We start from the raw sequence: 23190 nt of genomic DNA, 5'->3' as shown, positions 1-23190 counted from the left end.
TTTTAGGTGGTTTTCCACAACTGTCTAAGTAAATACTGGGCTAGTTCCCACGTCCCGCCTCAGTTAGACTAGCTAATTTGGTAAACTTTTGTCACATTTGACTATTGAGGTGTATACTAGATGCAGACAGAAGAGGTAAACAGATTCCTTCTTGAGAAGGATACTGGCAGAAGCTTTAAAATGCCTTTGGGAGGAAGGAACTTAAGTCCTGAGGAAGCTGGCGCCGTAGACCGCCTGAAGCCCTGTTAGACTGTTCACAGACGACGCACTTGTGTTCAGGAAACGCAGAGAGAACTGCGGGTGATCAGTCTATGGTGCAAAGATAGAGCTGAGCCTAAACACAAATCAAGGTAATGTAATGCGCGTAAACAGTTTGAAGAGTGGTTCGTGCATGAAAGGGGTCACTTGCAAAATACTCGTTAGACCGATTCTTGGGTACTGTTCGTTGACTTGGGAATCTTACCAATTGTGACTAAGGAAAGAGAGAGAAGATATTTAATTAAGAGCTCCAAAAGTCGTTATGAGTTAGTTTTATCAGGGTGAAAATGTCGCAGAAATGCTCAGATACCTTTAATGAAAGACCATTTGCACTGGAGAGAGCCTTATTCACAAAATTCCTGGACCCCGAAAGTTCCAAAACAAATCAATAAACATACTGCCTCCTCCAACATCATGCATAATGACAAAGAACCTCGGATCGATACAGAAAGGCACCGACAATCTTTCTTTTTCCATAGAGGGTGGAATTCGGGAAGAAAGGTGGGTGAGGTAGGGGGGAATCGTACTGGTCCATTGCGTACCCTCCCGCTAACATCGTAGGGTGCTGCGGGGAGTGCAGATTTACGTGTACAGTGATCTTTACTGGTCACGGAACAGCGCCCTGCTGTAGTACGGAAAGTAGTGGAAGATGACCAGAGAGTGTCGTACCGCCAGACAGATAGATCCTTGGCGCTGTCTGCGAATACAGTTCACACCCGCCTCCGAGCTGAGGTCGCTAGCGCACGCCTGAGCGGTAGTTCTCGACGCGAAGGTTATCCGGTTCGAATCATTGGGGTCAATGACACAATCACTGCCAGTATTTGCACGAGAAGGGGAGGAGAGGTGGTGGCGTAAAGTCCCTGATCGCCAGTCTTTCCGCCAATGTCTTGAGTTCAATTCCAAGCCTCTCCGTAGCGTCTCATAAAATGAGAGCTTGTGGCAGCGTTGAGTGATCCATCCTTCGGATAGGGCATTATGCTAGGCGGTCCCCTTGGTGCTATTCGGGAAGAGTGGGCTGTGTGTCGGCACTGAGGTTCATCCTCTCCCTTCTCTCATCATCACCATCATCATCATCAAAAATGGTTCAAATGGCTCTGAGCACTATGGGACTTAACATCTGTGGTCATCAGTCCCCTAGAACTTAGAACCACTTAAACCTAACTGACCTAAGGACATCACACACATCCATGCCCGAGGCAGGATTCGAACCTGCGACCGTAGCGGTCACGCGGCTCGAGACTAAAGCGCCTAGAATCGCACGGCCACAACACAAATATAACACTACACTATTGGTCGTCGAAGCACCATGGCCCCCACGTTCACCGGATCTGATGTCCCCGGATTTCTATCTGTGGGGAAAGTTGAAGGATATTTGATAACGTGATCCACCGGCAACGCCTGACAACATGCGTCAACGCATTGTCAATGTATTTGCGAACATTACGGAAGGCGAACTACTCGCTGTTGAGAGGAAAGTCGTTACACGTATTGCCAAATGCATTGAGGCTGACGGACGTCATTTTGAGCATTTATTGCATTAATTTAGTATTTACAGGTAATCACGCTGTAACAGCATGCGTTCTCAGAAATGGTAAGTTCACAAAGATACATGTATCACATTGGAACAACCGAAATAAAATGTTCAAACGTACCTACGTTCTGTATTTTAGTTGAAAAAACCTACCTGTTACCAACTGTTCGTCTAAAATTGTGAGCCATATGTTTGTGACTATTACAGCGCCATCTATCACAAAGCGAAAAAAGTGGTCCAACTAAAACATTCGTATTTCTTTACGTACTACACGAATATGTAATAAAAAATGGGGGTTCCTATTTAAAAAAACGCGGTTGATATCCGTTTGACCAATGGCAGCGCCATCTAGCGGGCCAACCATAGCGCCATCTGGTTTCCCCTTTCAAGCTAGACAAGTTTCGTTCTTTGTAGTTTTTTAGTTCGACGCTTATTTCGTGAGATATTTGGCCCGGTCACTATCAAGAGAAACTGGCATAGGCATGCGTATTCCAATATAGAGATATGTAAACAAGCAGAATACGGAACTGCGGTCGGAAATGTCTCTATAAGACAAGTGACTGGGCAGTTGTTTAGATCGGTTACTGCTGCTACAATGGCCGCTTATCAAGGTTTATGTCAGCCTGAAGGCGCACGAGTGATGGGACACACCGTCTCCGAGGTAGCGATGAAGTGGGGATTTTGCCGTACGACCATTTTACGAGTGTACCGTGAAGATCAGGAATCCGGTAAAACATTAAATCTCCAACATCGCTGCGGCCGGAAAAAGTTCCGGCAGGAACAGGACCAACGACGACTGAAGAGAATCGTTCAACGTGATAGAAGTGAAACACTTTCGCAAATTGCTGCAGATTTCAATGTGGGGCCATCATCAAGTGTCAGCATACAAACCATTCAACGAAACATCATCAATATGGGCTTTCGGAGCCGAAGGCCCACTCGTGTCCCTTGATAACTGCACGACACAATGCTTTACGCCACGCCTGGGCCCGTCAACACCGACATTGGACTGTTGATGACTGGAAACATGATGCCTGGTCGGATGAGTCTCCTTCAAATTGTATCGCGCGTATGGACATGTGTGGGAATGGAGACAACCTCATGAATTCATGGATCCTGCATGACAGCAGGGGACTATTCAAGCTGGTGGAGGCTCTGTAACGGTGTGGGGCATGTCCAATTGGAGTGATATGAGACCCTTGATACGTCTGGGTACGACTCTGACAGGTGACACGTACAAGATCCTGTCTGACCACTTGCATCCATTTACGTCCATTGAGCATTCCGATGGACTTGGGCAATTTCAGCAGGGCAATGCGACACCCCACGCGTCCAGAATTGCTACAGAGTGGCTCTTCTGAGTTTAAACACTTCCGCTAACCGCCAAACTCTCCAGACTTTAACATTATTTAGCATATCTGAGATGCCTTGCAACGTGCTCTTCAGAAGAGATCTCCATCCCCTCGTACTCTTACGGATTTAAAGACAGCCCTGCAGGATTCATGGTGTCAACTCCCTCCAGTATTTCTTCATACATTAGTCGAGCCCATACCACGTCGTATTGCGGCATTTCTGCGTGCTCGCGAGTGCTCTACACGATATTAGGCAGATGTACCAGTTTCTTTCGATCTTCAGTGTATATGCCTCCGTACGTGTCCTAATACCTATAATAGTATCTGCGTGGTCCTTACGTGAAATGAACGTTGGCAGCAGTAGAATCGTTCGCAGTCAGGCTCAAATGCCGGTTCCCCAAATTCTCTCAACAGTGCCCCTCGAAAAGAACGTCACCTATCCTCCAGTTGTAAGTAGGCTGTTTAGGTTTTCTTATTGGTAACGCCACGTAGCGCTCTGTATGAAAATCACTGGCTGTGCTGTGTGCAGTCTGTGGCTAGTTTGCATTGTTTCTGCCATTGTAGTGTTGGGCAGCTGGATGTGAACAGCGCGTAGCATTGCGCAGTTGGAGGTGAACCGCCAGCTGTGGTGGATATGGGGAGAGAGATGGCGGAGTTTTGAAATTTGTAAGACTGGATGTCATGAACTGCTATATATATATATTATAACTATTAAGGTAAATACATCATTTGTTCTCTATCAAAATCTTTCATTTGCTAACTATGCCTATCAGTAGCTAGTGCCTTCCGTAGTTTGAATCTTTTATTTAGCTGGCAGTAGTGGCGATCGCTGTATTGCAGTAGTTCGAGTAACCAAGATTTTTGTGAGGTAAGCGATTTGTGAAACGCATAGGTTAATGTTAGTCAGGGCCATTTTTTGTAGGGATTTTTGAAAGTCAGATTGCGTTGCGCTAAAAACATTGTGTGTCAGTTTAAGCACAGTCATGTATAAATTTTTCTAAGGGGAAGTTTGACAGTGATCCACCTGTTGTGGATCCCAGACACTCCGACAGTACTCAACAACGAGTCGCACTATTGTCCTGTCTATTCCGTATGTTCGTAATTTCGTTAACAATCGGCAGTATGGCATCGTGTCAAATGCTTTACGCAAATCTAAGATTATGGAATCTGCCTCTTGCCTTCATCCATTGTTCGCAGGGTATCACGTGAGAAGAGGGCAAGCTGAGTATCGCTCGAGCAATGCTTTCAAAATGCTTTTAAAATCTGTGCTGCTTTATGGACAGAAGCTTTTCCCTCTCAAGGAAATTTAATATACTGGAACTGAGAATATGTTCAAGCATTCTGCGCCAAACCTATGTTAAGGATATTGTCGTGTCATTCACGGAGAACGAGTTTTCAGAAATGTAGTACGTCTGGTCGAAAGGTACCTCATCTGGTACTGTAGCGCACGGTGAAGGTTTTGTTGTCACCAAAGTAATTCTATCGCCAGCTTCAGTTTTTACATGATTTCTTTACTGTTGGTACATGTGGTGGCAGGCTGCAGGGTACGTTTTCTTGAGAAATTTACTTGATCCGCGGTAATATTAAAACTGTCACTCATGTGGACATAACAGCCGATGATGGCAGTGAATAACGGTTTAAAACTGACGCATGGCCGGCGACGCCCGCTAAGGTGGCAGGAGGTACGCAGGCAAACAGGGATGAATCACATGACTATTAAAAGACGCTGTCAGCTGCCGCCGCTGCTTCAGAACGTGGCGGATTCTGGGGCTGAGTCATCATATGGTTTGTTTACATCAGCTGCGCGTACCACTCGTGTCGTGTGAAGAAAGAAAGTTTACAAAGCTCTCGGACGTTGTAAACATGAACGCGGACATTTCTGGCGTGTCGCACGCTCGGATGAGCAGTAATAACTTTAGGGTGTGTCCAGTGAGTTCCAGGAATTGTTAAAAGCCGTATTACACAACTACTGCAACAAACGCCAAATTGGCGTGAAGTGTACTCCATGGCTGCACACGCAAATGGTTAGCACTTTACTGCAACCACATAAAGTATGTGAGAATAACGATCCTTAGATTCTGTATAGTTAGGCAGCGGGTTTCTCATTCAGAAATCGTATCTGAATGTTGTATGTTTGTGAGAAGCTCGTTTTATGTGTCGTGTAAGAAGGAGAAACGTCTACGAAAACGTGATGAAATCCGTCAGTATCATGGTCTATTGAGACTGTGCTTTATAGCCCTGCGATATTTGTTATGTCTAGGAATCCTGTCTATTCGGTTCGCTAGACAAACAATCAAAGAACTCGAATTAATGAGTTTTATTACAAATAGTCAAATATAATACTTAACTCTGGCAATTGCACAGATGTGCTGCAGGCAAAGGGCGAATTACTGCTGGTCTCTAACTGACAAAAGACTGTCCTGAACTGTTATCGAAGTGGCAAATGTTAGGCATTTGCTATCCAAATGCCTAACACTGAAGCTGCTGTCCAAGTGGCTGACGCTGACGCCGCTATCCAAGTGGGCCGCCACCAATCGGGCGCGGCGCTCATGTCCTCTTCGCCTAGGGGCCGCTGCTGTCGCGTTGTCATCCTGGAAGGGAGGTCGGTCAGCGTGCGATTGGCTCATCCTTTGTCACAGCCTTCTCCGCCCTGTCGTTCCCGATTGGCGTGCTGGCGCTCAACTTTACGCCATAACACTATTATTGCTGCCTTGCGAGTATGGAATCGATGGCGCCACAAGAGCTATACATAAGGCACAAAGAATTTCAATGGGCACATGCGACTAGCGCCTGAGAGGACAGACTTGCTGTTCACAGCACCAGAGAGAGACATGCCGATAGTGTTGCGCCAAACAACACCACTGGATCCAAGAGTGGCACGACGTTATCTTTTCAGACGTGTCCCAGTTCTGCATACAGTATCCTGATAGACCTATCCGATCGTGGACGCTCGGAGAAGAACTAATGTTGGCAGATTGCATTCTTGATCACTACTGGTGTGACAGAACAGGACACCATTGGGTACACGGAAAGACCACCTGAGGTTCGTATAGATGGTATTTTGGATACCAGGCTTTAGATTCCTAACGTGTTGAGGTCAGTGGATGTGCCCTCACTTTGATGTCTCCGTGACGTTATTTTTCAACAACATTAAGTTGCAAGTTGGTTATGCTGTCCAGACCCACATCGGTACAGAGGGTGTCGATTGCTGCCCTGGCCAGCAAGATCTCCATATCCCTCACTGGTTGAAAACACCCGGTCATGGGCTGACGAGAGACTGGTATGCTAACAGTCACTACTGTTGATTAATCATCCTGGAATTATGTATCCTTAAGTTTTAAGTTCCAAATAAACGTGGATAGCATAGCTTACAGCATTTTCAAAAATCTTTGAGAAAGTAATGTACTCAAGAGTGGTTAGCCATCTCAACAGTAATGGGATACTTAGTAAATCACAGTTCGGATTTCAGAAATGCTGTTCCACTGTGACAATAATATACAATTTGACTGGCCACATAATAGAGTATTTAAATAGTAAAATGTCACCAGTAGGAATATTCTGTGACTTATCCATAGCATTTGAGTGTGTGAACCATGACATTATGTTAGAGAAATTACAATTCTATGGTATAAATGGAACAGCATACGAGTGGTTTAAGTCATATCTACAGAACAGGAAGTAAAAAGTCTCTTTATATGCTTCAAGTGATTCAAAGGAGTTTGCCACTTCATCTGACTGGGGTGAAATTACATTACGTGTTCTGCAAGGTTCGATCATGGGTCCCCTCCTGTTCTTCATATATGTGAACGATGTCCCTTGTTGTGTGAAACAAGATGCTGAACTGACACTGTTTGCTTATGATACAAGCGTAATTATTAATCCAGTAAAAGAAAGTCCGACAGAAAATGATACAAATAAGGTCTTTGGAAAAGTTATTAATTGGTTTTCTGCGAATGGGCTTGCTCTGAACTTTGAAAAAACACACTACGTCCAATTTTCTGCTGTAAAAAGTATAATTCCTTCAATAAACATAACACATCAAAACAAGTCAGTAGCCAGGGTAGAGCACACTAAGTTTTTGGGTCTACATATAGATGAGAACCTTAATTGGAAAATTCATATTTTGGATCTCCTAAAGCGACTAGGTTCAGCAACTTTTGCAATCAGAAATTACCAATTTCGAGAATGTAGAAATTGTTAAGGTAACATACTTTGTATACTTCCACTCTCTGATGTCATACGGAATAATATTCTGGGACAACTCAACACTTAGGCAAAAGGTATTCACTTCTCAAAAGAAAGTAATTAGAATAATGTGTGGGGTTCATAGTCGCACATCTTCTAGACATCTGTTTAAAAGGTTAGAAATTCTTACAACTGCTTCACAGTATATTTACTCAGTAATGAAATTTTTTCTCAACAGCATGGACCAGTTTAAAATCAACAGCGAGATTCATGATTACAATACCACAAAAAAGAAAGACCTACACTATCTTTTACTTAACCTATCTTTGGCACAGAAAGAGGTAAAATATGCTGCTATAAAACTTTTTGATAAATTACCGGATGAACTAAAATGTCTGACAGAGAGCAGTAATAGTTTTAAAAACAAATTGAAATCATACCTCCTTGACAACTCCTTCTATACCATAGATGAATTCTTGAATATTAGTAAATAAATCTGGAGATATAGTATATGCATTTTGTGCCATTTAAGGGAATGGGATAGATAATAGAAATATTTGGGTATAACACTATAATGCAAACAAAAAAAAACTTGCTTCCTGTGCGCATTTCTTGTGCATTTGACACGTTCCACATCATAACGGTTTTTCCGTGCTATTGATCAATGGAACACGTAGCTAACTACGAGCAAACTAACTTCGCTAGTCGCAAGGAATTCTGGAGGCCTTCGTTCATTTTACAACGTGCACGAATTAAGCACCGGACTGCCGCCGCGGCCGCCTCTGTGCCCTGCGGTCGGGAAACCCGACCGCGCGCGGTCCCCGGCTGTTGCGCGAGGTCGCGGCCGTCCCACGGCGCGCCTTGCCGGCCCGTACCGGCGCTGCGGCGCGGTCTGCTCCTTCTATGGAAGCGGCCGGCAGCTTACGGAGCGCGACCGTGCTGCCGCCACGCGGGTCGAGCACAAAAACTGAGCGAAAGCACTACCCGCGCACAGTTTCTCCGAAGGCTGAGGTGCGGGAGGTTCGTCGAAGCATCCGACACTACTCGTTCCTCTGCTTCTCTGGCGAACACGCAACTCGGTGTCCTTCTTCTTTGACGCTCTTCGTTACTGTCATTCAGATGTAGTCGCTAGACCGAACTTCAAGAGTCTTTGCTCAGTACTCGATTCTTCCGTTTCTCTGCTGTACTTTCTGCTTATCACACAGATGATATTGTATTATGTTCGATTAGTAACGTCATTAATAAAAAAACATAAATTGTCTTTTGCAAACAGCCCGTCCCAATTTGAAGCCTTCTTTTCTGTTTGCACGACGCCCATCGACTCCTACACAACTGGTCATTAAAATTGCTACACCTCGAAGATGACGTGCTACAGACGCGAAATTTAAACGACAGGAAGAAGATGCTGTGATATGCTAATGATTAGCTTTTCAGAGCATTCACACGAGGCTGGCACCCGTGGCGACACCTACAACGTGCTGACATGAAGAAGGTTTCCAACCAATTTCTCATACACAAAAAACAGTTGACCGGCATTGCCTTTTGAAACGTTGTTGTGATGCCTCGTGTAAGGAGGAGAAATGGGCACCATCACGTTTCCGACTTTGATAAAGGTCGGATTGTAGCCTATCGCGATTGCGGTTTATCGTATCGCGACATTGCTGCTCGCGTTGCTCGAGATCCAATGACTGTTAGCAGAATATGGAATCGGTTGTTTCAGGAGGGTAATACGGAACGCCGTGCTGGATCCCAACGGCCTCGTATCACTTGCAGTCGAGATGACAGGCATCTTATCCACGTGGCTGTAACGGATCGTGCAGCCACGTCTCGATCCCTGAGTCAACAGATGGGGACGTTTGCAAGACAACAGCCATCTGCACGAACAGTTCGACGACGTTTGCAGCAGCACGGACTATCAGCTCGGAGACCATTGCTGCGGTTACCCTCGACGCTGCATCACAGCCAGCAGCGCCTGCGGTGGTGTACTCAACGACGAACCTGGGTGCACGAATGGCAAAACGTCTTTTTTTTTCAGGTGAATCCAGGTTCTGTTTACAGCATCGTTATGGTCGCATCCGTGTTTGGCCACATCGCGATGAACGCACATTGGAAGCGTGTATCCGCCATCGCCATACTGGCGTATCACCCGGCGTGATGGTATGGGGTGCCATTGGTTACACGTCTCGGTCACCTCTTGTTCGCGTTGACGGCACTTTGAACGGTGGACGTTACATTTCACATGTGTTACGACACGTGGCTCTACCCTTCATTCGATCCCTGCGAAACCCTACATTTCAGCAGGATATTGCACGACCGCGTGTTGCAGGTCCTGTACGGGCCTTTCTGGATACAGAAAATGTTCGACTGCTGCCCTGGCCAGCACATTCTCCAGATCTCTCACCAATTGAAAAGTCTGGTCAATGGTGGCCGAGCAACTGGCTCGTCATAACACGCCAGTCACTACTCTTGATGGACTGTGGTATAGTGTTGAAGCTGCAAGGGCAGCTGTACCTGTACACGCCATCCAAGCTCTGTTTGACTGAATGCCCAAACGTATCAAGGGCGTTATTACGGCCAGAAGTGGTTGTTCTGGGTACTGATTTCTCAGGATCTATGCACCCAGATTGCGTGAAAATGTAATTACATGTCAGTTCTAGTATAATATATTTGTCCAATGAATACCCGTTTATCATCTGCATTTTTCTTCGTCAGTAGTGTATGTAATACAGTCATTCGTGAAGGGTAGTCTGTCTTTCATTAACACCAAAATATGACAATGTGAAAAATCGAAACGGAAATTGTGGGCAAACTGGAAGCAACTTCCGTTCTGGATCTTACAATTTGAATTTATCGTGATTTTCAACACTGATTCAAGGCAAGAAACAAGAATTGGCCACCGTGTACGCGGTAAATTTAGTTTTGTATTTTGAGAGCACAGCGGCGCACAATACAATTCATAGCAGTCTCACATCACTAGGGCAGCTTACGTACAACAGGTTCAAACCCTGGCGGCGGAAGACATTTTTTGATCATCTTCTTTAAGCCAGCATTAGGAAGTGAATTGTTGGTGCAAACGTCCTGGTGCCCATACTATGTGACCGTATCCCACGTTATGTCCCAAGCCAATACAAGTGCCTTATACAGAACAAGGACAAATGATTTGGAGCACTGTGGTGCTGTTAGATTGGAACAAAGCTGCTTGGCACTGCACATCATTATAACCCTTCTCTCTTCATCCCAAAAAAAGTGAAACGACACACTATGCCCAACCGTCACTTTTAGCCTCGGACGCCAGTGTGAACCATACTTGACTGTGGAACTGTGAAAGGACTTCTGACTAACTGCAGAACAGTGTCTTGTCAATTGTATACGGACATTAATACGGATATCAACATGAAGTAACTCCACCGTTCTAGCACTCCGTCTTCAGGCCACAAGTGGCCCATCGGGACCATCCGACCGCCGTGTCATCCTCAGTTGAGAATGCGGATAGGAGGGGCGTGTGGTCAGCACACAGCTCTCCCAGTCGTTGTGATGGTTTTCTGTGACCGGAGCCGCTACTATTCGGTCGAGTAGCTCCTCAATTGGCATCACGAGGCTGAGTGCACCCCGAAAGACGGCAACAGCGCATGGCGGCCTGGATGGCCACCCATCCACGTGCCGGTCACGCCCGACAGCGCTTAACTTTGGTGATCTCACGGGAACCGGTGTATCCACTGCGGCAAGGCTGTCGCCTAACTCCAGCCTTCACCCTTATGATAATTATAAAGCTCTAATTATCACCTGAAAAAAACGAAGTTCTGCAATTATATTTTTGTTAATTTACAGATGCATATCCGTAATTCTGGTAGATACTGAAATTCCCGCGTCTCAGTACCGTTGCACGCCAGAGTAAAAACAAAATAGCGCTGTTCGTCAGCACTTTATCACTGCACTGGGCTGAGGTAACCCTCTGCTGTGAAAGCAGAAAGTTTGGAAATCCCCACCCAACGTTCAATGCGATTCTATAATTTAACAGATTTAGGCATTGGCAAATTGTGTACGTTGTCGCTGCAGTACTGTTAAAAAGAGTCATGTGCGCGACGAAACACACAATGTTTGCACAGAACGTCGCAATTTCCCGTCAGCTGCTGCACGAATTCAGCAAATGGCTCACATTTTAATAAGTTTTGACAAATTAAGGAGATTACTGAGTAAAAATTTCTCGGTGTACATGCCGCGTCAAATCAGGATAAATCTCCGAGCTTTCGACCACTACCTCCATGGTCGTCGTCGAAAGCTCGGAGATTTATCCTGATTTGACGCGGCATGTACACCGAGAAATTTTTACTCAGGAAATACGTCGCGAAAGACTTCGTAGCCATATAAGGAGATTACTGATTAGTACAGGAACTGTGACTACATGACCTTCACGAAATACCAAGGAAATTGTTACAAGATCTTATTGCTTTGAATCACAACTTCTTTTCGGCTTACGTACGAGGTAAATGCAATTTACACAGTTGGTAAGCACAATAAAATATCATCTGCAGTTACTTTATAACAAACTTATTTATTTACAGTGACACACATTTCACATTGTGAACTCACATTCTGGCTGTAATTTCAATCTATTACTGTTCAGGCTATTACTGTTGAATAAATTAAGAGAACAGAAGAGAAGAAGTGAATAGAAGATTTTGAAATGTGGTGCTACAGAAGAATGCTGAAGGTTAAATGGGTAGATCACTTAACTAGTGAGGAGGTGCTGAATAGAAGTACTGAATAGAATTAGGGAGAAAAGAAATTTGTGGCACAACATGACTAGAAGAAGGGTTCGCATTACAGGTTACATTCTGAGAGATCAAGGGATAAGCAATTTAGTATTGGAGGGAAGAGTGTGTGTGTGTGTGTGTGTGTGTGTGTGTGTGTGTGTGTGTGTGTATGGGGGGGGGGGGGGGCGGGGAGATTATAGAGGGAGATCATCACAGTAAGCAAAATCTGAGGAATGTAAGTTGCAGTAATTATTCGGAGATGAATATACTTGAACGGAGAGCCGCATCAAACGAGTCTTTGGATTCAAGACCCAACCAAAAACAAGTTAATTTACTATCACACGTCGTCCACATGTAGGTGAATTGGGGGTCCATCAGAGAGAACGGTGCAAATCACCCCCAGCATCGTGATGCGTGAAGAAGGTAGGAAAAGAGAACACTCTGGAATGGAACCTGAATCAGTGGCGTCTCATCGTCAAGGAGTGCAAGATTTTTCTGACGCCTGATGGAAAATGGAAATGAGCGTTTGGCGTCATTGGTCGGGAGGCCCCTCGCGGGGCAGGTCCGGCCGCCTTGGTGCAAGTCTTAATACATTTGACGCCACATTGGGCGACCTGCGCGCCGGATGGGGATGAAATGATGATGAAGACAACACAACACCCAGTCCCTGAGCAGAGAAAATCTCCGACCCAGCAGGGGATCGAACCGGGGCCCGTAGGACAGCAGTCCGTCACGCTGACCACTTTTTTTTTTAGCTATCGGGGCGGACTGACGCCTGATGATAGCCGTAGAAGAGTGTGGAGGCGACCGAGTGCCACTGCACGCTTCTCCACGCCGTCTACTGGTTTAGCAGGGAAATGGGTCACCCGTGTTTTGGGCCAGTATCAAGTACGGGTGTCGGACGCCGGAGGGCTAAGCAGTATCTGGACGGAATCCTACAAACCATCGCCCAGCGCTACGGCCAGCATTTTAGCGACGATAACGCAGAGGCATGGGTGGCGGGAATCAGCGTGCTTATCTTCTGACACGAACCCGATTGAGCGTGCTTGGGACCGTTGAAATTTGCAGTGCGTCTCGCAGAAATGCTCGTTACACAAACGATGTAGTTACGAAGAGTGGGAGAGGGCTGAACAACTTCTCGACCACCGAGCGGCAACACGGCACTGAATCAGGGACGTGATCCGTCGAGGCCGCTACGACATGTCGCTATCCCCCCCCCCCCTTTCCCCCCCGAGAAGAGGGACGTCCATGGTGGCCAGAAAGGAGAAATGGCAAAAAGGTATAATTAAATGGAAATAAAAATGGAGTAATTAGCGAAATCGTTCAGTCCATTGGAGTATTTCTCTGTGTTCAAATAATCATAGTTGGTTTCGGAAATCCTTCAGAGACGTGAATCATTTACCTCCTTTTCCCAGGTCGAACATCATTGTGCATTATGATTCGAACATCAATCAGTTACATATGTAGACGTGCCAAATATCGCAGCCAAGGCTGTGATACAATTCAAGAAGTAAGTGCTACATTCAGAATGGACGAATCTAAACAACGTACACGGCTGCTGCAAATCATTCATTTGTATTCAGAACCCAATATTTTTCAAAGTATTACATGCCCACATATGATTAATGCTTGAGTAGAATCGTAAACTCACCAAGTTTGAATTTTGGTGTGTACAAATGTTCTATGAGTGCCTCTGTGGTCAAAGAACACATGTCCAATCGGTAGTCAAGTCCATTCCGTGCCATATGTTGCAACAACCTGTCACTGGGCACCACAGCAGTATTGAGGCATTCACCGAGCTGTTCCAGCGTTCTAGGCAGTGGGGGTACGTAAACACGGTATCACCCAAAGCAAAAAGTCACAAAGTGGAAGTGGTGGAGGGGGGGGGGGGGCGGCAAAGGGGCAAAACTACATCATCTTCACCAATTCGCCGAATCCAGCCATCCGTTAAGTTCGTCGTATAGGTAGAGATGAACGTTGATGCTCCAATGGGGAGGGGGGAGCGAAGTGCTCAACCTCCTGCGAAGATGAAATTCTCGGAATCGGCAGTCAGTTGGGGGAATCACCACATCAACGTATCACAGTAAGATCTACCTATCACAGTCTTCTCACAGAAAATCTCGTTCATGCATCACAATTTCATGAGGATGTTCCGTACCACACACTCCCACATTAAGACGATTAACTTTGCCAGGTTACTTCGTCGCTGAATACCAGCTCGGAGGTGAAATGTCCATCCTCAAGTGCTTCCTGCATTATGATGCAAAATTGAAGGCGCGCCGCGCGGGATAGCCGCGCGGTCTCGGGCGCCTTGCCACGGTTCGCTCGGCTCCGCCCGTCGGAGGTTCGAGTCCTCCCTCGGGCTAGGGTGTGTGTGTTGTCCTTGGCGTAAGTTAGTTTAAGTTAGATTAAGTAGTGTTTTAAGCCTAGGGACCGTTGACCTCAGTAGTTTGGTGCCATAGGAATTTACCACAAATTTCCAGATTGAAATCACCTTCCTGTTTTAATTATTCACTGACTGCAGACTTCCACACAGTTTTGCGATAATCCGAGTTTGTGGCTTGCTCGGACAGGTAATTTTTTTGGACTGTCTACGATACTGTCCCTCGCCCTCTCCACGGTTCCATCTGGCATACTTGGTCTATAGGTACTTTTCTGTTTACAGAGACAATCAGTGTCCCTAAATTGTCGATGTCAAGTTATAATTCTATGTTTACATGGCAGTTGTTTCCATAATTCCTCCTGAATTCACGCTCCACTGTTGTAACACATTAACATCTCGCAATTTCCGACACATAAAAACTCTTTTCTTGATTTGCCTTTGTGTTGTCAATGCACTGCACACGTAACTCCAACTAGGAGACACAACACAAACTCGGTCCTATTCATGCACCAGTCATACCTAAGCCTGCCACTCGCCACGTAAAAAAACGGGACTGTCCCCTTTTTTCGCTTGTGTGACCAGCGTTCCCAGAATTTTTGTTGGGACGCGAGTGATTCCGTACTAGCTTGACACCATCTTCCTACATAAAAAAAATAGCAACTATTTTCGCCATTTCTTCGGTGAGAAATGATAGATCGGCACTTGTCTCACCGTTTAGCGCGTTCGCGGTCTGTGAGCAATGAAGAGAAACTAACTTTGTTTAGTCTGCAAGTATTGGCTGTTAATGTACACTCCTGGAAATGGAAAAAAGAACAAATTGACACCGGTGTGTCAGACCCACCATACTTGCTCCTGACACTGCGAGAGGGCTGTACAAGCAATGATCACACGCACGGCACAGCGGACACACCAGGAACCGCGGTGTTGGCCGTCGAATGGCGCTAGCTGCGCAGCATTTGTGCACCGCCGCCGTCAGTGTCAGCCAGTTTGCCGTGGCATACGGAGCTCCATCGCAGTCTATAACACTGGTAGCATGCCGCGACAGCGTGGACGTGAACCGTATGTGCAGTTGACGGACTTTGAGCGAGGGCGTATAGTGGGCATGCGGGAGGCTGAGTGGACGTACCGCCGAATTGCTCAACACGTGGGGCGTGAGGTCTCCACAGTACATCGATGTTGTCGCCAGTGGTCGGCGGAAGGTGCACGTGCCCGTCGACCTGGGACCGGACCGCAGCGACGCACGGATGCACGCCAAGACCGTAGGATCCTACGCAGTGCCGTAGGGGACCGCACCGCCACTTCCCAGCAAATTAGGGACACTGTTGCTCCTGGGGTATCGGCGAGGACCATTCGCAACCGTCTCCATGAAGCTGGGCTACGGTCCCGCACACCGTTAGGCCGTCTTCCGCTCACGCCCCAACATCGTGCAGCCCGCCTCCAGTGGTGTCGCGACAGGCGTGAATGGAGGGACGAATGGAGACGTGTCGTCTTCAGCGATAAGAGTCGCTTCTGCCTTGGTGCCAATGATGGTCGTATGCGTGTTTGGCGCCGTGCAGGTGAGCGCCACAATCAGGACTGCATACGACCGAGGCACACAGGGCCAACACCCGGCATCATGGTGTGGGGAGCGATCTCCTACACTGGCCGTACACCACTGGTGATCGTCGAGGGGACACTGAATAGTGCACGGTACATCCAAACCGTCATCGAACCCATCGTTCTACCATTCCTAGACCGGCAAGGGAACTTGCTGTTCCAACAGGACAATGAACGTCCGCATGTATCCCGTGCCACCCAACGTGCTCTAGAAGGTGTAAGTCAACTACCCTGGCCAGCAAGATCTCCGGATCTGTCCCCCATTGAGCATGTTTGGGACTGGATGAAGCGTCGTCTCACGCGGTCTGCACGTCCAGCACGAACGCTGGTCCAACTGAGGCGCCAGGTGGAAATGGCATGGCAAGCCGTTCCACAGGACTACATCCAGCATCTCTACGATCGTCTCCATGGGAGAATAGCAGCCTGCATTGCTGCGAAAGGTGGATATACACTGTACTAGTGCCGACATTGTGCATGCTCTGTTGCCTGTGTCTATGTGACTGTGGTTCTGCCAGTGTGATCATGTGATGTATCTGACCCCAGGAATGTGTCAATAAAGTTTCCCCTTCCTGGGACAATGAATTCACGGTGTTCTTATTTCAATTTCCAGGAGTGTATGTGTTGCTATTTAGCTGTTTGCGATAATTAAGCTACTGTGCCCAAGGACAACGTAAAATCAGAACAGTGCAGATACAAATTGTATAGGTGAGCATTAATTTCAGCCCAATTAAAATCTTTTGCAAAAGGGATTAATCGATTCGCACAATTTGCCTGGCCTGCAGTTCCGGTTCGTACTTCAAACCTTGCTCAATATACTGCATCATGGCAACACTAACGTGTTCGAATGACTATACAAGTGGCCGCAGTGCTGTAACGATGTTTTATGCACAGAATTATATTTTTTTCACCCGCTTCTGCAGTTGTCAGCCTCTCGAGTGCGATATGGAACACAATATCTGGTAGTGTTTGGGGAATAGCTATTTGTTCCTCAAGAGTCCTGGATGTTCAACTCCTCAGCCTCTAGTAGACGAATGAGGATCTAGTTGTAACAGTAATAGTGGCTCCGGTTTCGAAAGACTGCATCAGCTTTCGAGCAACTGAAGTGGTATACCACTCCAACATTACAGTTCGCTCAGGCCTTACGCATCTACGTCTACATCTACATACATACTCCGCAATCCACCATACGGTGCGTGGCGGAGGGTACCTCGTACTACAACTAGCATCTTCTATCCCTGTTCCACTCCCAAACACAACGAGGGAAAAATGACTGCCTATATGCCTCTGTACGATCCCTAATCTCTCTTATCTTATCTTTGTGGTCTTTCCGCGAAATATAAGTTGGCGGCCGTAAAATTTTACTGCAGTCAGCCTCATATGCTTGTTCTCTAAATTTCCTCAGTAGCGATTCACGAAAAGAACGCCTCCTTTCCTCTAGAGACTCCCACTCGAGTTCCTGAAGCATTTCCGCAACACTCGCTTGATGATCAAACCTACCAGTAACAAATCTAGCTGCCAGCCTCTGAATTGCTTCTATGTCCTCCCTCAGTCCGACCTGATAGGGATCCCAAACGCTCGAGCAGTACTCAAGAATAGGTCGTATTAGTGTTTTATAAGCGGTCTCCTTCACAGATGAACCACATCTTCCCAAAATTCTACCAACGAACCGAAGACGACTATCCGCCTTCCCCACAACTGCCACCACGTGCTTGTCCCACTTCATATCGCTCTGCAATGTTACGCCCAAATATTTAATCGACGTGACTGTGTCAAGCGCTACACTACGAATGGAGTATTCAAACGTTACAGGATTCTTTTTCCTATTCATCTGCATTAATTTACATTTATCTATATTTAGAGTTAGCTGCCATTCTTTACACCAATCATAAATCCTGTCCAATTCATCTTGTATCCTCCTACAGTCACTCAACGACGACACCTTCCCGTACACCACAGCATCATCAGCAAACAGCCGCACATTGCTATCCACCCTATCCAAAAGATCATTTCTGTAGATAGAAAACAACAGCGGACCTACCACACTTCCGTGGGGCACTCCAGATGATACCCTCACCTCCGATGAACACTCACCATCGAGGACAACGTACTGGGTACGCAGAAGCTGAAGTAACTGCCAATAGGCAGGACAATATGCGAGATGGACGATAATACTACGGAGTTGGAGAACTGTATTTTTCAGCGATGATTAAGGGTCGTGGGGATTGAAGCAACCGATACAGGCATCGACAGAGGCAGGTGTTCTTAATACGTGTGATGATATGGTGAACTCCTTAGCTGGTTAGTCACTTACACAAGAGCGGGACAATGCCAGAGGGCATCTCCACAGCACGGTCATGATGGACGAGATAAATCACCACTCTAGAGCTCTTGCGTCGCAGTACGTAAAGCTTTAACTACAAAGAACACAGAGCACAAGATTGAATTATTAAGAGACCTTCCTCATATGAAAATAAATGATAATGGTTTTGTTCGAACTTTATTTTGTTGTTTGCATTAATTTTGAAGTCCTTTGAAAAATAATGAGAGCTCGAATGCCTGTGCCAGATACCAACACTATTACACCATTTCTCATTTAATAGTCACTGCAAGAAACATAACGCTCATTTCGAATGTTGCAGTAGTAGCCTTGTTGAGCCTAGTTCGGGGTACGTGATGGATAGTATAATGTTACTTGATGGAAACACTATTCTGGTGTCGTGAACCAATTGCGGATTATTCTGTCTGTCCTGTACAGAAATTTTTTGAACACTGTAGCATGCAGCTGTTATTATTAATCCGCCGCCGAGGGAAATCTACGTCATATTGAAGTTATGCTCAACCTCGCTAGTCGTTCTCTGATCGGTTGTTTCTGAAATCTTCCGCATTCCCGCCGATATTACGTGCTTGGTGTACCATAAAACTCGTCGCAGTGAAAACCGCTACTTTACTACGACACGCGCTCACCTTCCTGCGCGTAGAAACACGCTCACAACGACAAATCTCGGTATGTCTGATCACACTGAAGTCGTAGCACATTTGCCAGTTCCTAAGCCACACAAGCTATTGCTTTCGTCTTTTGGTTTGCTTATCCTAAGTTCCGGCAAAATAAGCGCATGTTACTAGAATGAAACATTAATAACGTTCTGGCTGGGAAATCCTCTCTCGGCTGCTGTCAGCCTCTAATAATAAATGGCGAAAGCTCTATAAGAGATTCCCTTGTTGCTAAAAATATAACAGATTCCATGAATTCGTCCTTAGTGCAGACTTTGCTCCTGTAGCAAATTTTTGTGTCGGCTTGTTATTTCAAGATGTATACTACAATATTCCTTGATGTGTAGGAGGCGAACACATTTGTATACAAGCTTTTCCAGTGGCTTTATAGCTGTGGTCTCACCAGATACAGTTTAAACGAGGGCAAATTATGCACAGAAAGCGGTAACCACTCTTCTGTTAACTGTAATGGTTTATCCACGTTTTGAGGATCGGTAATGATACTCAAAAAGCAAATTTACACTTGAACTGTATTATATACGCGCTACGCATAATATTACTCAACACGCTTTGAAGTTACAATCAGTTTATTGCCTACATGTAATGAAAGTATGAGGTATGATGGTAAAGTTCACAGCGTCATGTTGAAGACATTTTCTGTTGGAAGAAGTAATATATTTACATGTTGCACCCTTTGAAATAACCTTCCTGAACTTTATTTTCCCACTGGCTTTTTCCAGCTTTCGAAACGCACGCGAACTATTAAACTTCTACCCCTGGCACCATGCCTTTTTAATGCACTTTTGAATTTGAAACTGTGGCCTTTCAAAAATTCTTTAACTTTTCGAACTAAAAAAAATCCATAGCGGACCAAGTGTAAACAGTGCGTCACAGTTGATTATGTAGTTGAGGACAGTTGAAATGTTTACAGCGGCGTGGAAAAGCACACAGTTAATGTTGTCAACCTATCAATATTGCCTGCTATAGCCCCCCCCCCCCCCCCCCCCAATATAATCCACCAGGGAATTTTTTTGCCGTACACGGAAAATCACGGCAAGGGGAGGCGCTGTAATTATAACAACTAAATATAAATAACTAAGTGCCTCGAAATAATCTTTCACATTCACACTTTTTTCTCACGCACGTGCGCAAATCCACGTTTCTACTGATTCTGCACGAGCTATAACGAGATATCAGTAGATAACTTATACAAAGAAAACTATGAAACAACGAAGAGGGTCTTAGACAGCAACCTACCTTCTAAAAGGTACATTATCTTGTAAATACTCTGTTTACTGTAGATCTGAGACTGACTGCTATTTAACTTGCATTTGAAAACAGACATCGTTTTAATATTTTACATCACTTGGAAGTATCCAGTGACGTGTAATCAGTATTTTTTTCCCGAGACTGTGTAATGTACGAAATCATCCAACAAAATGCAATCATCTCATGCTGAACATTGTCTTCTTCTAGCCCAAACTGGTAACTGTCGTAACAATACTCTTTAGATCTAGTGCTGTTGGCATGATCATATATTTAACACAGCTGAATAAATAACTTTTGAAAGCATTGTGGTGCCATACACGCGCAACGTAATTAGTTTAGGTTTGTTGTTTTTTATAATTTACTAGTGCAAGCCTTGTTACACATATGTTTGAAGTAATCATAATTTGAAATGTGTACACAATCTCGACTCCATTAGAAATTTAGAACGAATAAAGCCAAAGGAGCCTCTCCATAGTAGCCTACACATTTTTATCAAAGCTTGTAATAGAGTAGCTGCTCCATATGATTCTGTACTTCTGGTCATGTGCTCACTTCAACCATTATCATGTATAGCGATTAAAATTTTCAACGCTCTGCTGCCACTGACAATGTAATTTTCCTCTTCATTCTTGTGGACAGCGCTACGTACAGTGTATTAACTAGTGATGGGGAGCTCGTCAATGAGTCGTTCAAATGAACGCTTCACTCCAGTGAAGTGTCAACTAACCACTCAATTTCAATGAACTGGTACTTCAAACTCTTCACAGATAGCACACTCCACACTTTTTTCTAGTTCACTCACTCTCTTCCCCTCTCCCTCTCCCACTACATCGGCGCTACGTCACTCATTCTCCCTTCACTCCAGTCCTCACTCTACTGCCAGTCGACGAATCGCGCGGCGAAATACTCTTAGAACAACAGTTGCACTTTGCTTTCCCATCACCTAAATCGGCGAAGAAACCCCAAATTTCACTACTTTTACGCGATCGCGAGTTGCTAGCCATTGTATAAGCGTGAATAAACACAAAAACTGCTTTCCGAATAAAATAAAGAGGGATTTTACCTGAAATGGTACCAATGACAACAGGTGACAGTTTACGTTTTGAATTTTGAGGGTTATTACTCTCAACAAAAATAAAATCTACAAGAAAACTTCTGAATAATTACTTAACGTAGGTATATAGACTTTGTGACAGTGGTAAACATACTCATTCTATTTTGTAGTTTTCAGTCCATGAATACAACAAATAAGGTTTCACTTGGCAGATAAAGACTTTTTTGGGCGCTTCGTGAGAAAATGTCGAGCTTCATTAAACGTAATACCTTCTTTATATGTGACAGGCTTCTCTGTTTATCTTTCCTTTGTCCCCTTCGACCATGCTCTGTTCAAGTTAGCTCAGACGCTGTAAATGTGTAAAACGTTGCGTGCACGTGACTGCATAGTTCGGCCATCTGTTGGTAAACTTATGAAGTATTACGAAGCTTTATTGTACGAGCGAGGCGATGCCAGCGTAGCCGCGGCTGAGCGGCGAACTGGGCAACTTCGCCAGGCTTCCGTACTTCATGAATGAACTACTTCATTTGAACGCTTCACGGCAAAGAGTGAAATGAATGAAGTAGTTCACGGGAATGAACGAGTTCGACCCATATCTAGTATTAACTGTAAGACGGCAGAATTGTGAGGGGAGTGCGGAGAGAGGAGGAAGCAAGCATTGGCTGGCGTGGGGTTGAGGAGCCGTTGGGGGGGGGGGGGGGGGGGGGATAAGGCACGCCAACCAGTTGCAGTGCTGGCACTACAAATTGCGCGTCATGCTTCACGAAAGCAGACGAAAGGCTTGGAAGTAAAACTCCCTTTAAATGTTGTTCGTAAACGAAACTGAAATCGTCATGTACATTAAAAAAAATATATATATATATATATATATATATATATATATGAATTTATTTGTGTTTGTCTACTATGCGCTCACAAACCATTCATCAAATTGCAATGAATCTTTGGTGAGTTATTCTCCGAACGCCCGAAAAGAGTAATGGAAGCAATTTTTCTGCTCCCTTTCCCTTTTGCAGCATTGAATCACAAGCAATATAATTTTGCGAGCATCGCTACGTAATACTGGTTTCCTTCTAACCGTAGGCTTACCGGTAGGGGTTGTTGGCGACTCCCGAGATGGGCCAGCAACTGGCTCTTCACTCATTTTGATAATGTTTAGCACAACTGCACAATAAAAACACGCAGAACAGTACAGCGCAAAACAATAACGAAGCAGACGACAATGGCTACCTTGTACAATACAGTCAGCTAAGTAATGTTGGCAGCAGTCGCAACTGCGCGCCTACCGAAGCCTCCCGACGTTTACCGACTTCTACCGATTCAGGACTAGGGAGAGGTCTGCCATGTGAAAGTTTACACACTGTAACTGTGCCATCGTCTGGCTGCTCAATGTCTTCAAGATGACAAAAATGGCCACGTGCGCACGAATACGGCCAAGGCCGTGCACTGGTCTCGCAAAGCTTGCGTCAGTCTCCCATTTCTAGTTCAGGGTCAGGAGATAGTAAACAGAAAGCTGCGTTCATTGTGGGTTTACGACCTTCAGATCCGTCACACGTAACTGCCTATTTAAAGTCCATGTAACAGTGCCATCCATTGCCGTCATGTCTTCGCACCAGTCATACTGTGAACGACCAATTATAATAACTGATTTATGTTGGCACTGATTTGTCCTTACCCTGATAGCTGGTGTAAACACTAAATTGCTTTTCTTATGCTAGCTCTTTTAGATGGAACCTGTACGCTCTTGCCATCCTCCTACGCATCAGCTGACTTGACAAGGCAGTTATAAAAAAAACTACAGATTAATATCGTGGTAT

General features: G+C 45.4%; 1 protein-coding gene across 1 annotated transcript in view; it reads left to right on the top strand.

Annotated features, from left to right (window-relative positions):
- The window catches only part of LOC124594836, a 198879-nt gene that overhangs the window by 125529 nt on the left and 50160 nt on the right, over window positions 1–23190 (top strand). The gene's annotated exons all lie outside the window — the stretch shown is intronic.

This window comes from Schistocerca americana, chromosome 2, assembly GCF_021461395.2.
Source record: "Schistocerca americana isolate TAMUIC-IGC-003095 chromosome 2, iqSchAmer2.1, whole genome shotgun sequence".
Classification (NCBI taxonomy): domain Eukaryota; kingdom Metazoa; phylum Arthropoda; class Insecta; order Orthoptera; family Acrididae; genus Schistocerca; species Schistocerca americana.
The sequence above is the reverse complement of the archived record's forward strand: the minus strand, read 5'-3'. Positions and strand labels throughout refer to the sequence as shown.